The following is a 12741-nucleotide window of genomic DNA, read 5'->3' as shown; positions in this document are numbered from 1 at the left end:
GCATGTCCAATGTTAAACAAACCATCGACGGCCATAACAAGTCATCCTTGTCAAAGAAGAACACGCCGCCATCTAGAACATGCAACTGCAGAAAACCGGCCGACTGCCCTATGGCTGGCAATTGCCTCAAAGAATCCGTTGTCTATCAGGCAACAGTGATTACTGAAGACAACAAGCCCGACCAAACCTACGTAGGCCTAACTGAAAACTCCTTTAAAACCAGATTTACTAACCACAAAGCTTCTTTCACCAATCCAAGCAAGAGACTCAACACAGAGCTCAGTAAGCACATTTGGCAGTTGAAAGACACTAAAACTGATTTTAGAATATCATGGAAGATATTAAAGCATGCTACTCCGTACAACCCCGCTTCCAACCGATGTAATTTGTGCCTATGGGAGAAGTATTTTATAATTTGCCGACCTGATTTATCCACACTGAACAAACGAAATGAACTCGTTACTTCCTGTAGACACGCAAACAAATTCCTCCTCAAACATTTCAAAGCTGGCACGTAATTATTATTTTTTTTTATATGGCCATTTTTTATGTCCGTTGTTTATCCGTAACAGAAACCATTGTAAACTTGAAGCTTGAATTTCCGGTCATCTAAATATAAGTCAGTGTCACGCTTACTTCCATTGTCACGCGGATTTTAAGCGTCTATTGTTTAAAAGTAGAAACCGTTGTAATCTAATACTTTTCCACTCATTCTGTATATATTTTGACCAGCTTTACGTTGTAATTTTACATTTGGCTATTTATCTGATGAGTGCCGTACAGGTTGTGCGGTACGAAACTATATAGTAATAAATATGCCAAGTCAAATCTTCAGTTGACCAGACTGTGTTAATCTATTTATGCTCTAGTTTTTCTATTGAGCACTCTGACAGCAGTTCTGCAAATCAACTAATATATCGAAGCTCCTTAATTGTTGAGCACTCTACGCAACGACTGTTATCATGGAATCAACAAGGTTCGACTACTCCACAAAGAACATACCTCTACCATCTGAGAAAGATTACAACCGTAAGCTGATTGAAAAAACAGAACACCTCTGTAAACGGATGAGATGGAAAGCATACTTCTTCCTCAACCCTAACACTAAAGACAACCAGAAAGAAACCTTCGGATTCAACTCCAAAAAGTCACCACCACAGATACCAGCGATGTTAAATTTTGAGAAGAGATTACTTAACATGGTCGAAAACATCAAATTCAGAAAGGTCAAGTGCTGGTTTCAACAGAAGCTATCTTTTGACATCAAAACTACCATAAAGAATTCTGATAAACTCTTAATTCCCGCTGACAAGACGACAAATTTCTACAACATGGATACATCCACATATAATGATCTCCTGCATAAGAACATCACGAAGACCTACAAGAAAGTCACCCCAAGTACCACAAATCCTATTGAGCTTGAAGCCCAAAGCATTGCCAAAAAGCTAGATCTAGATGACCGTATTAATATCACTGCCAAACGGGAAGCTTTCGTTACCCTCAAGGACCACAAACCTAATTTTGTAAACAATCCCACGTGCCGCCTCATCAACCCAGCCAAATCCGAGATCGGCAAAATCAGCAAAGAAATCCTTGACCGAATAAACACCAACATTATCCACAAACTAAGCTTAAACCAATGGAAAAACACAAAAGCTGTCTTGAGTTGGTTCAACAGCCTAGATGACAAGGATAGCTGCACATTTATCGCATTTGACGTAGTCGATTTTTATCCATCCATTTCAATCGACCTACTAAACGCCGCACTGGATTTTGCATCCAGCTACGTTACCATCACCGATGATGAACGCCGCATCATCTTACACGCGAAAAAGTCCCTCCTGTATAATTCTGGCGAGCCATGGGAAAAGAAAGCATCGTCAAACCTCTTCGATGTGACTATGGGCAGCTATGACGGGGCCGAATCATGTGAGCTCGTTGGCGCTTTTCTCCTACACAAAATCAAAGAGAAACATGGCAACAACTTCGGCTTATACAGAGATGACGGCCTTGGTGTAACCACCGCACCACCGCGCCAAGTAGAGCTCATCAAGAAAGACCTGTGCGCCATCTTCAGCAAACATGGCCTTAGAATTACTATTGAAGCCAACAAGAAAATCGTAAACTTCCTCGACGTCACCCTTAACCTAACTAGCGGTAAATACATGCCTTACACTAAGCCCAACAACATCCCTCTTTATGTCAACAAGAAATCTAACCATCCACCGCAGATCATCAAAAACATCCCAAAGTCCATCAACAACCGGCTCTCTGAGATTTCATTTGACGAGGAGTCCTTCAACAAAGCAGCGCCACTCTACCAGAAGGCCCTTGACGATAGCGGACACAAGCACCGCCTTGAATTTCATCCTCCAAGGGTAGCAGATCCTCCAAGCCCTAACAGAAAGAATCGCCACAGAGAGATTATTTGGTACAACCCTCCATACAGCAAAAATGTCGCCACCAACGTAGGACGGGCTTTCCTCAAGATCCTAGACGAAGAATTCCCAAAGGCCCACGTGTTACATAAGATCTTTAACCGTAACACGGTCAAAATCAGCTACAGCTGCATGTCCAATGTTAAACAAACCATCGACGGCCATAACAAGTCATCCTTGTCAAAGAAGAACACGCCGCCATCTAGAACATGCAACTGCAGAAAACCGGCCGACTGCCCTATGGCCGGCAATTGCCTCAAAGAATCCGTTGTCTATCAGGCAACAGTGATTACTGAAGACAACAAGCCCGACCAAACCTACGTAGGCCTAACTGAAAACTCCTTTAAAACCAGATTTACTAACCACAAAGCTTCTTTCACCAATCCAAGCAAGAGACTCAACACAGAGCTCAGTAAGCACATTTGGCAGTTGAAAGACACTAAAACTGATTTTAGAATATCATGGAAGATATTAAAGCATGCTACTCCGTACAACCCCGCTTCCAACCGATGTAATTTGTGCCTATGGGAGAAGTATTTTATAATTTGCCGACCTGATTTATCCACACTGAACAAACGAAATGAACTCGTTACTTCCTGTAGACACGCAAACAAATTCCTCCTCAAACATTTCAAAGCTGGCACGTAATTATTATTTTTTTTTATATGGCCATTTTTTATGTCCGTTGTTTATCCGTAACAGAAACCATTGTAAACTTGAAGCTTGAATTTCCGGTCATCTAAATATAAGTCAGTGTCACGCTTACTTCCATTGTCACGCGGATTTTAAGCGTCTATTGTTTAAAAGTAGAAACCGTTGTAATCTAATACTTTTCCACTCATTCTGTATATATTTTGACCAGCTTTACGTTGTAATTTTACATTTGGCTATTTATCTGATGAGTGCCGTACAGGTTGTGCGGTACGAAACTATATAGTAATAAATATGCCAAGTCAAATCTTCAGTTGACCAGACTGTGTTAATCTATATATATATATATATATATATATATATATATATATATATATATATATATATATATAGAGAGAGAGAGAGAGAGAGAGAGAGAGAGAGAGAAATTATAAGATGCCAAGGACGGACAACTTCTGAATGACATTTTTATTGGAAGAAAAACTTTTTATGCCCTGAGCGGGATTTGAACCCACGTCCCCCTGATTACCGGTCGGGTGTGATTACCACTACACTATCAGGACAACCATGCTGGCTGCATGGCAAATTTAGATAGTTAGTGGGAATTTTTACGTGGTACTCCCGGGCTAGTGTTTTTCTCCAACTAGATGGCACTGGATCGACAGCAACGACGATTCACAGGCGGACGAGAGAGGAAGAGACAATTTTTGTAGAGGTTACAAGGTTCTCTCGAGCCAACAGTGCATCTTTGCCCCCAGAAGGATCACAATGGATTCACAGTCCAAGCCTACGGCGAAATGTAGTCAATTGTAGAGAAATTATAAGATGCCAAGGCCAACTATCTAAATTTGCCATGCAGCCAGCATGGTTGTCCTGATAGTGTAGTGGTAATCACACCCGACCGGTAATCAGGGGGACGTGGGTTCAAATCCCGCTCAGGGCATAAAAAGTTTTTCTTCCAATAAAAATGTCATTCAGAAGTTGTCCGTCCTTGGCATCTTATAATTTCTTCTTGAAGTCCACACGCACTTCAAACCGACAGAAACTTTCCAATACAGGCTATATCAAAGACGAAGCGTCAAGACTTCTCAGAACAAAATCTTCAAAAACAACATTTGAAGAAAACATTACTCTATTCAAACAGAGATTACGCAACAGAGGTTACCTCGATAACCTTCTAAATAAAACTCTTTCAGAAGTCAACCTCCGCGAAAGAATGTCGGCACTACAAAAAAAACTCAAAACCCAGTTTGTCATGGAATATCGCCCCTCTGTGCCTAACCTAAAACAATTCAGATGAGTAAATACAGGAGCCATAATCAGGGATGGAGACCGTAAGCGTAGGGTCCACACGTCCCCATGAGCTGTACCTAAACAATATATATTTTTAGAAAAAATTGCGTCCCCCCCCCCCCTCACGTCATAAACCCGCGTGAATACACGCAAATTTGCGTGGGACTACTACCTTATATGTACGTGACACGGAAAGCAGCTGAGAAAAAATTCACTAAAGATAAAAAAGTCGTTACCTGTCTGAGTACAAGTCCGTAGAGTATAAGCTTTTTTCATTCATTCAACAGTAGCAACGCACGCAGCGGCACCGTTTTGGCGCCTTTTTGACTTTACTGTGAGAGTCATGTGCTTATTCCAACTTTCCCGTCTTCTTTCAATTGTTACCTTTTGTTTGTGAGAGTCTAATTCCTTAAATGTGGGCACTGAGGAGATATTCCTTGGCAGAGTTTTAAAATTTGGACGCCATTTTGAACGGGTAGAAAAAAATTTCAATTTCTCCACGCGCGATTCTGGCCGTTTACACGCGTGCGCGCACGCACGTATGGCGCAATTTTTTTCTAAAAATAGATTTTTTAGTACAACACATGGGGACAAGCCCACAAGTCAAAATGGCATCTCGTTACGGTCTCGATCCCTGATTATGGCTCCTGGGAAATGACACTTGATAGAAAATCAGCCTCTGCTAAGGAAGATCTACAAAGCGGACCCTTCCTTACTTTCGTACAGAAAAGGGAGATCTTTGAAAGACGTACGTAAGAGCAAATTAGCTTTAAAGGTCATATTCTTCCTATCTCGACCAGTAGGAGCCGTGTTTGGCCTGTCTTTATTATTTTACGAAACAAGCTCTTCCATGCCAGAATTCATCTTTCCCGCCATTTTGAATCTTGTTGAGTAAAAACAACAGCTGCTGACCACGAAAATCTATTTTCTCACTTTAGCTTTAATTAAGTTCGACTTCAGTTAAGTTCGACGTCTGAATCATCTGCCGATCTTAATTATTTGGGTCGACCTTAATAGGTATTAGGTTCGGCTCCTGTAAAGTTCGATGTATGAACCGGGCCTTAGTGTGGATGAAAATATTTTGCTTCGTTTTCGCCGCGAACAAAACGGATACTTTTGAAAACGCGTTAGTGTGGATGGGGCCTGTTAATGAACACAAACATTATGTAACTAATGTTTAAAACACGAGCAGCAGTGTTTTATCGGGATTTAAAACCACGAGGCCCAGCCGAGTGGTTTTAGACCCGATAAAACACGTGTTGCCAATTTTTTGAACGGCTTCAAAAACATTCCTGGAAAAGCGTGTGTCAAGAGAGTTCATAACAATGATGCTTTTGTGAACGTTGGAAATTAGCATACGAGAAAAACATTAAACACCGCATACTAGCAAGGAGGAGGTTTTTTCGGGTTTTAAAACCACTGCACGTGATGTTTTATCGACTATTTGATAGGTCAATGGGCTTATAAAATATTAATGAGTTTTTGAATTTTCTATAATAAGGTAATTCGATTACTGTTGTTTGCAGATACTCTCTTCACTGCTAGAGTCTCCATATTTCTTCCTCGATGTCCTGTATGCCCATGAGCTACCGTCGGAGCTGAATCTTTGTAAAGTAAGTAAAATGGATTTTAGAGACAATGACGTTGTTTTGATACAAACCTCACTGTTGTTCATATGTAAATGCAAACTAGTTAGCACAAGAACAGCATGATCTACATCTGAAAAGCAGTGAGGTTTGTATCAAAACAAGGTCACCCTCAGCCTCGCTTCCAATCCAAGGCCAAGTCACTAAGCACACAACTGTAAAATGGCCTATTTGTACACAGCACAGGGTCCGAGTTGTAACATTTCCAAATTTCACTGTTTTGATAAAGCGCAAGAGGGAAATTCCCCCCCCCCCCCCCCCCTAATATCAAAGAAAAAATTATCCTATCTTGTGCCTTTACTTTTCTTCTAAAAGTACTGGAGAGAAGTTATTGAAATATCAAGAAAAATTCACCTTGGGTGATCAGATCCTTAATTCTCATGACCTCAGGGCTTGAGTAAGCATTGAAATTACAAGGAGAAATTTGAAGCTGATCAGTGTTAGGGCTTAAAGGGTTAAAAGTAGCTACTACGGCGACGGCAATGAGAATGTCAAAAACAATGGAATTTAATGCGAAAAAAACTCAGCTGCCCTGCACGTGCGTTATAAATTTTGGTTCATTTCTTCGCCGTTCGCCGTGATATAATCAAATTCAAGGTTTTGTGGAGAACGTTCCCATACGACGGTGAATTTTTATTCTCTGTCTTAACTTGAACTTGAACGCCCTCCTAACAATTCGATTCCCAAATAGTTCAGCCACATTGTACAAATTGAACGAGTTAGAATAATTGCGAAGCAGTTCAAGAAATGTGAACTTATATTTTCAAGCGACGTTTTTGTTGGCGTTGTCCTCAGCTAACAGAGGCTGAGCGTTTCTTTCCGGCAAGATTTTTTTAGCATGTCTGAATTTTTTTTCTTTAGCATGTTCGAAGTTTTTATAAGTTTTATAGGTAGTATTGACGAATTATTACGTATACTTTGCAATGTGAAGTAGTAAGGTTATAGTAGTATTGATCGATCGTTATGTATATTTTAAAAAGTAAAGTAGTTAGGTGTCCCCAATTAGCGTTCATTCTAGTACGCTAGAAGCTACGACACATTAAGGACGGTGCGTACTAATACAGAGGTATTTTTGCGCAGTTTATGACTATGCAGGAAAACCAGATCTTAGTAAGGGCTATTGGAATCGGAAAAGAAAATTGGGGGTAACCACGCATTTTTTGGAGATAATGAAGCAACAATAATTCTAAAAAGCGCTAAAACACAAAGCAGTGTATGGCATTTTTTTCCAAATTGAAGCTTTATTATCTCTGAAAAATGCATGCATGGTTACCTCCAATTTTCTTTTTGGGTACCAAGAGTTCTTGCTAAGTTCTGCTTTCTCCGCGTAGTTTCAAACCACCCAAAAATATCCCTGTATTAGTAGGCACCACCCATAGGAAACCCGAGTATCTCGAGATGCGCTGAACGTATGCGCAGTAACAAAAGTAGGCACCGCCCTTAATAAAGTTTTCATTTCATTTTATTTTCATTTTCTGGTATTTAGCGTATTTGGCTTGTTTAATGTCCCCCTAAGAAGCAAACAAGCCAACTATGCGAAATACTGGAGACGCAAACGACTTCGTATATGCTAAAAGACTTGTCAGAAAGTAACTCTCTGCTAGCAGGGTATTGGCGTTGCCCTTGTGGTTGGTTAAAGTCCTTATTACTACATTACAAAGGTTTACCTGTGTTGTTAACACTGGCATGAAAGTTGCTAGAAAGTAAGTTCCACATCGGTGAGGATTTGGCATACTCTAACTTTTACACTATTTACGGTTACACTCTTCAGTACTAAATCATGTTTGTCCACACGCATCTGTTTTCAAACGTATTAAAAAAATTCTCTTGACACGTAGCGTTACTGAATCGTTTTTGCCCATCCGCACGTATCCGCTCTCTTTTGAAAACACAAAACGTATCCGATAAAAACGGTCATCGAAAACGATGGCCCTTGAATTCAACGTCCTAACGTTTTCGTTTTTGCAAAGTTCTGTTTTCAACAGATACATTGTACGTACAGACGGAGGGCCAATTGATCAGTTCACAAGTAAAAAGTTGCATTTTAAAATGAAAACGGATATGTGCGGCGAAAACTAGATACAGTCGAACCTCCCCTTGCGACCACCTCTCTTGAGCGACCACTTTTCCAAAATACCAAAATTTTCCCAGTCAAGTCACTATACATGTAGTTGGAACCTCCCGTAAGCGACTACCTCTCGTGGGCGACCGCAACCACTTTTAGAGATGACAGTTTGCAATTTTATTTTGTCTTTAATCTCCCGTAAGCGACCACTTGTCACATATTACATTCTCATATTTATCCCCTATCGAAAGTTGGACAATTTTCCAGTTTGTAACACCAATGTCAGAATCGGAGATACCAGGCCGGGTGTCCCAAAATATACTTGTCCCATTCGCCTTATTAGATATTTTATCATTGGCAAACCATCAATTTGGATACTGAAATTCTTTGGGAATATAATTTTGGAAAGTTTAAAAACGTTTTTGTGGCTACTAAATCTCTGGAATCACCTTATGCAAATGCATTCAAAATTTAGACCCCTTGTTGTCTGACCTCTCGTAAGCGACCACCTCCCATAAGCGACCACCTAGACTTGACATTTTGGGTGGTCGCTTACGGGAGGTTTGACTTCAGCAACCTCTTATATAAGTAACATTTTTTTTTTACTTTGAAAGTCACCTGTTTCTGTTACGTCCTTGCCAACTTGTTTTGACCAACGCAAATTAAGTAACCAAAACGTGACATCCGCTATCTGATTTAAGGACGCATAATTTTCTTGGTTTGTAGGAAATCTATGATAACTTCTGTGATATGGACGAAGAGGAAGAAGGCTATATGTTGGAGGTGTCACGCAGCACAACTCGTCTGTTTGATCACATGGCTGCGTTACTTGCTCATCCGTTACAGAGACCCAGACAGCGTGACACGTTCTACAAACTAACACCCAGAGGAGATGAAGAGTCGATCTTGTAGCATCTGTGCAATACAGTCTCTTGCGCAGTCGTTAAGTGGGTTGTCACGCAATATTTTTCTCAGCTTGTCATAAAATGCTCTTCTCCACTGACACACGCAGAGGACGCAAACAGCGACACGAAGGAGTGTAGCTCTGAGAGGTCCAACGAGTGTGTCTTTTCTCAAAACATTAACACCATGAGATGAAGAATCTATTTCGTAGGAACAGTACATTAAATTTCCTTCACATTTGTTATTATGTCTGTTGTCACGCTTCTTCTTCATCCTGTTATCACACAACGCTCGTCCCCACCGACCTGGACAGACGCATTGCGTGACTATCCAAGGAGCGTGGCATGTCCTTAAATTTAACACCATGAGTTACAAAATTTATCTTGTAGCAGGTTCTTTGCGGTCATCTTTTGTTATATTAACGACTTTCCACCATAATGTAACTGATATAAGTATGATGTAATCTAGGTAACTTAGCTTAATTGAGGAGGCATAATCATGCATAAGCTATAATAATAATAATAATAATAATAATAATAATAATAACAATAATACAGTCAACTCTCTCATAGCGACCACTTCTCGTAAGCGACCACCTCCCATAAGTGACCACTTCGTAAACAACCGTTTTGTTTCTCAGTTAACTACTGTTTCAAGAGCTCTCTCATAATAGCCTGCGTCGCAGACAGTCTATACAATCCCTGGTATAGTCGAGTTCTCTATAGGTCTTGAGTGACAAGTCCGGCTGCATAAGTGACCACCACTCTAATTTCTTAAGGGACCGCGACCACTTTTTAGGCCAGAAATTACACATATTCTTCCTGTAAGCCACCACCCAACATAATCACGTATGATCGTTAGTAAATCATCACTTAGAAGTGACAAAAGTTCAATTTTAATGACGCTACCCCAGACTGCTGACAGATGATACCAGTTTACATACAGAGAAGATGGCTATAATTATGTCTGTAGGTAAACGGGAATTGTTAAGTGATCTGTTCCAAAATGTTATACAAAGTTTCATCAGAAGAATGAATAGATGTAAAAAATCAAATAAACTTGTTTCTATTTGCCTAATTTCAGCTGCTAAAGTAATATTTTTCTGTAATTAATAAATCAATCTAGTATTAGGCTAATTTTGTTGATCTTTCCCGTAAGCGACCACCTCCCGTAAGCAACGATTTTGTCGTGCCCCAAGAGTGGTCTCTTACGAGAGTTGACTGTACCAATAATATTATCGAGGGGGTCCAACTCACCATGGCGGTTTTCAGTGGAGCCCTCAGAAAGCCCTTAGGAATAAAAGCTTTTTTCGGTCTACCCTGCCATTTTATTATTATTATTATTATTATTATTATTATTATTATTATTATTATTATTAACAGCTGTCAATTTGTTTCTGGAGTGTCAAAATACTTCTGGAGCACAGAGTATTACTCTTACATGACACTGTTTTACGCTTATTAACCGTATTATTCGTGTCACACCAGCATAATAAGCGTCTAAAGGGGTATTCTACGGTTATTATGCTTGAAAGTTCCCACTTTACGGTTATTATACGCGCAACTTACGATTATTATCCGTATGAAGTGAAGATTTCAGCTTATTATTCGTACCTGTTCCAACATTTGTCGAGCGGAATATTTTTGATCTTCGGCCGCCATTACGGAGAAAAATGTTGAGGGCCAGGACTTCAAAGCTGCTGAACTTTTCTTTAAAAAAAGAACCCTTTTGAAGTAATTTTACCTACAGCATTTCATTAAGCCTTTCAAAACCGAACAGTTTGCCGAGAACGGGTTATTTTTTTCAAGAGCTTTATAATCGCAACGATCGATGCGAAGAAGCCAGCCATGTCACCGAGTTCGGAATTCGTTTGCTTATAAACCGTCGCTCCTTTCCGCATTCGCAAAAAAAAAAAAACATTGGCATTCGCTGTCCCGCAAAAGTAAATCAAGAATCGGGTATTTTACAATTTTATGTGATGATTTTTCTACGTCTTGTAATGCGACAAATCTGAAAAGCGATCAGCCATTTCGTACAGTGAAATAAACAACTCCGCAAGAAGCGATTCAATTCGAAATCATGAACAGGTCTGCAAAATGTCAACGCTGAGTATCTGCAATATCTTTGAAAGTACGGAAATGAGAAATGCATACGACTTGGATAAAGTGGTTTCCTTTGTAATGAATGGGTTTTCGCTGAAATGGCATTTCATAGAAGAATCAAAAAACGCTAACAGCTATGTAAACGAATCATGCGGGAGACTTGAATGCTAATTTTATATTAAGCAAGAAATTCCAAAGGAAAACTGCCTTGCTTCTGACAGAAACGAGTCTGCTTTGATTTAATATTTGAAAGCCTGGGCTGTAATAATAGACGCCAGAATTGTATTAAAGAATTTCAATTTTCCTTCACGCGCGTAGCCGAAGAGAAATATCTGCCGCCGAAGACAAAAACAGACCGCACTGCACGTTAATTTTTAAACTGACAGAAACTGGTATTCCCAGTTTATTAACCTGAAAAGATTATATTCTATCAATTCTCTTGATAACAATTATAGAGAGTCAGTTCTGAATAACCTACAAATTTAATACCATAACAAATTCTTTTTTCAAACGACAATTTTTCTCCTGCAAAACATCAAAGTTGGAGCGAATTAAAGCGGCGGCGTTAAACCCGCGAGCTAAGTTAGTGCCAAACTGTTTATACTGATACAAAGCGAGTTCGAAGCACAAAAACGCCACTCCAAAGAAAGGGGGATATTTTCATTCATCGGAAATAAACAAACACAAGGGAAACCCTTTACACTTTTTCTAGTTGAATGCAGCTTGTAAATTTCAAGCTCGTGGCCGGCAAATCGAAATCCAACATGTGCAGCCATGAGTTCCAAACTATAAAAGAGTGCGGCTCTCGGCTCGCAGTACATTTGCATGCGGTTTCAAAAATAGATAATTCGATTGTTTCATAGAGTGAAATGGTAAGCGATATGTAAAGGTTTTTTTCCAGTCGTTCCTTAACAGAGCATTTTTTTTTTTTACCAAAAAGTGTTTTTTTCCTTTATGCAAACAAAGTTTTCCATAAAAGGGAGGAAACTAACACGGTAGGCGAAGAGAAAAAATGTTTATGGGCATAAAAACGTCCGTGAGTTTTATCAGATCTTTTACAAGTCGCATTTTTGTCAGCGGTGAAAATAAGGACTGGGTTCTTTATAACTGAAAATATATAATTTAACCCCACAAGATTGCCAATCTTCTTTTCTTAGAAATCCGTCGCCAGGATCAGATACAAGACTGAGCAATTTTACACTGAGATGGAATATTAAAGCCTGAAATAGCGCAGCTGAAGGACCTCGGTTTTTATATTTGAAGGAAAATGTAACTTTATGGAATGGTTAATCAAGACATTTTCAGCCTGAATACAAATTCCGAGAAATTCATTCATGCTGCTTGTAATATTTTTTGGCAAAGCTTAAGAGTGTTACTTTCTATTTTTCATTTTATAGGGCGCGTAGGACTGAAAGCGTACACCGTCACCACGTGTTTATTTCGCTCTAAATTAACCGGACAAACCACAACTTTGAATGCGATCTAAAAAAGCTGCATCAACTTCAACATATGTTTTCAGAAATATCATTCGGACACAGTATAAAACAAATAGTCTTGGAGTGAAACCAAGAACGACATGTAGATTTGAACAGACGCGCAATCGATTTCGTTTGATCGATATGCTGAGCAGAAAACGAATT

The 12741-nt window shown here is 39.6% G+C and overlaps 2 long non-coding RNA genes across 2 annotated transcripts; one reads left to right on the top strand and one right to left on the bottom strand.

Annotated features, from left to right (window-relative positions):
* Positions 1-5545: 5545 nt before the first annotated feature.
* Positions 5546-8945, top strand: LOC146458717 (uncharacterized). Its single transcript, XR_014858144.1, has 2 exons — positions 5546-5998; positions 8823-8945. It is a non-coding gene; the product is annotated as an uncharacterized LOC146458717 (long non-coding RNA).
* A 173-nt stretch (positions 8946-9118) lies between these two features.
* Positions 9119-11978, bottom strand: LOC146458716 (uncharacterized). The gene is made up of 2 exons (XR_014858145.1): positions 9758-11978; positions 9119-9673 (listed from the first exon to the last, which is right to left on the bottom strand). It is a non-coding gene; the product is annotated as an uncharacterized LOC146458716 (long non-coding RNA).
* Positions 11979-12741: the final 763 nt, after the last annotated feature.

The sequence above is a fragment of the Pavona decussata genome, unplaced genomic scaffold, assembly GCF_977016875.1.
Source record: "Pavona decussata unplaced genomic scaffold, jaPavDecu1.1 SCAFFOLD_231, whole genome shotgun sequence".
NCBI classification, from domain to species: Eukaryota; Metazoa; Cnidaria; class Anthozoa; order Scleractinia; family Agariciidae; genus Pavona; species Pavona decussata.
Note: the sequence above shows the minus strand (reverse complement) of the source record. Positions and strands in the feature narration are given on the sequence as shown.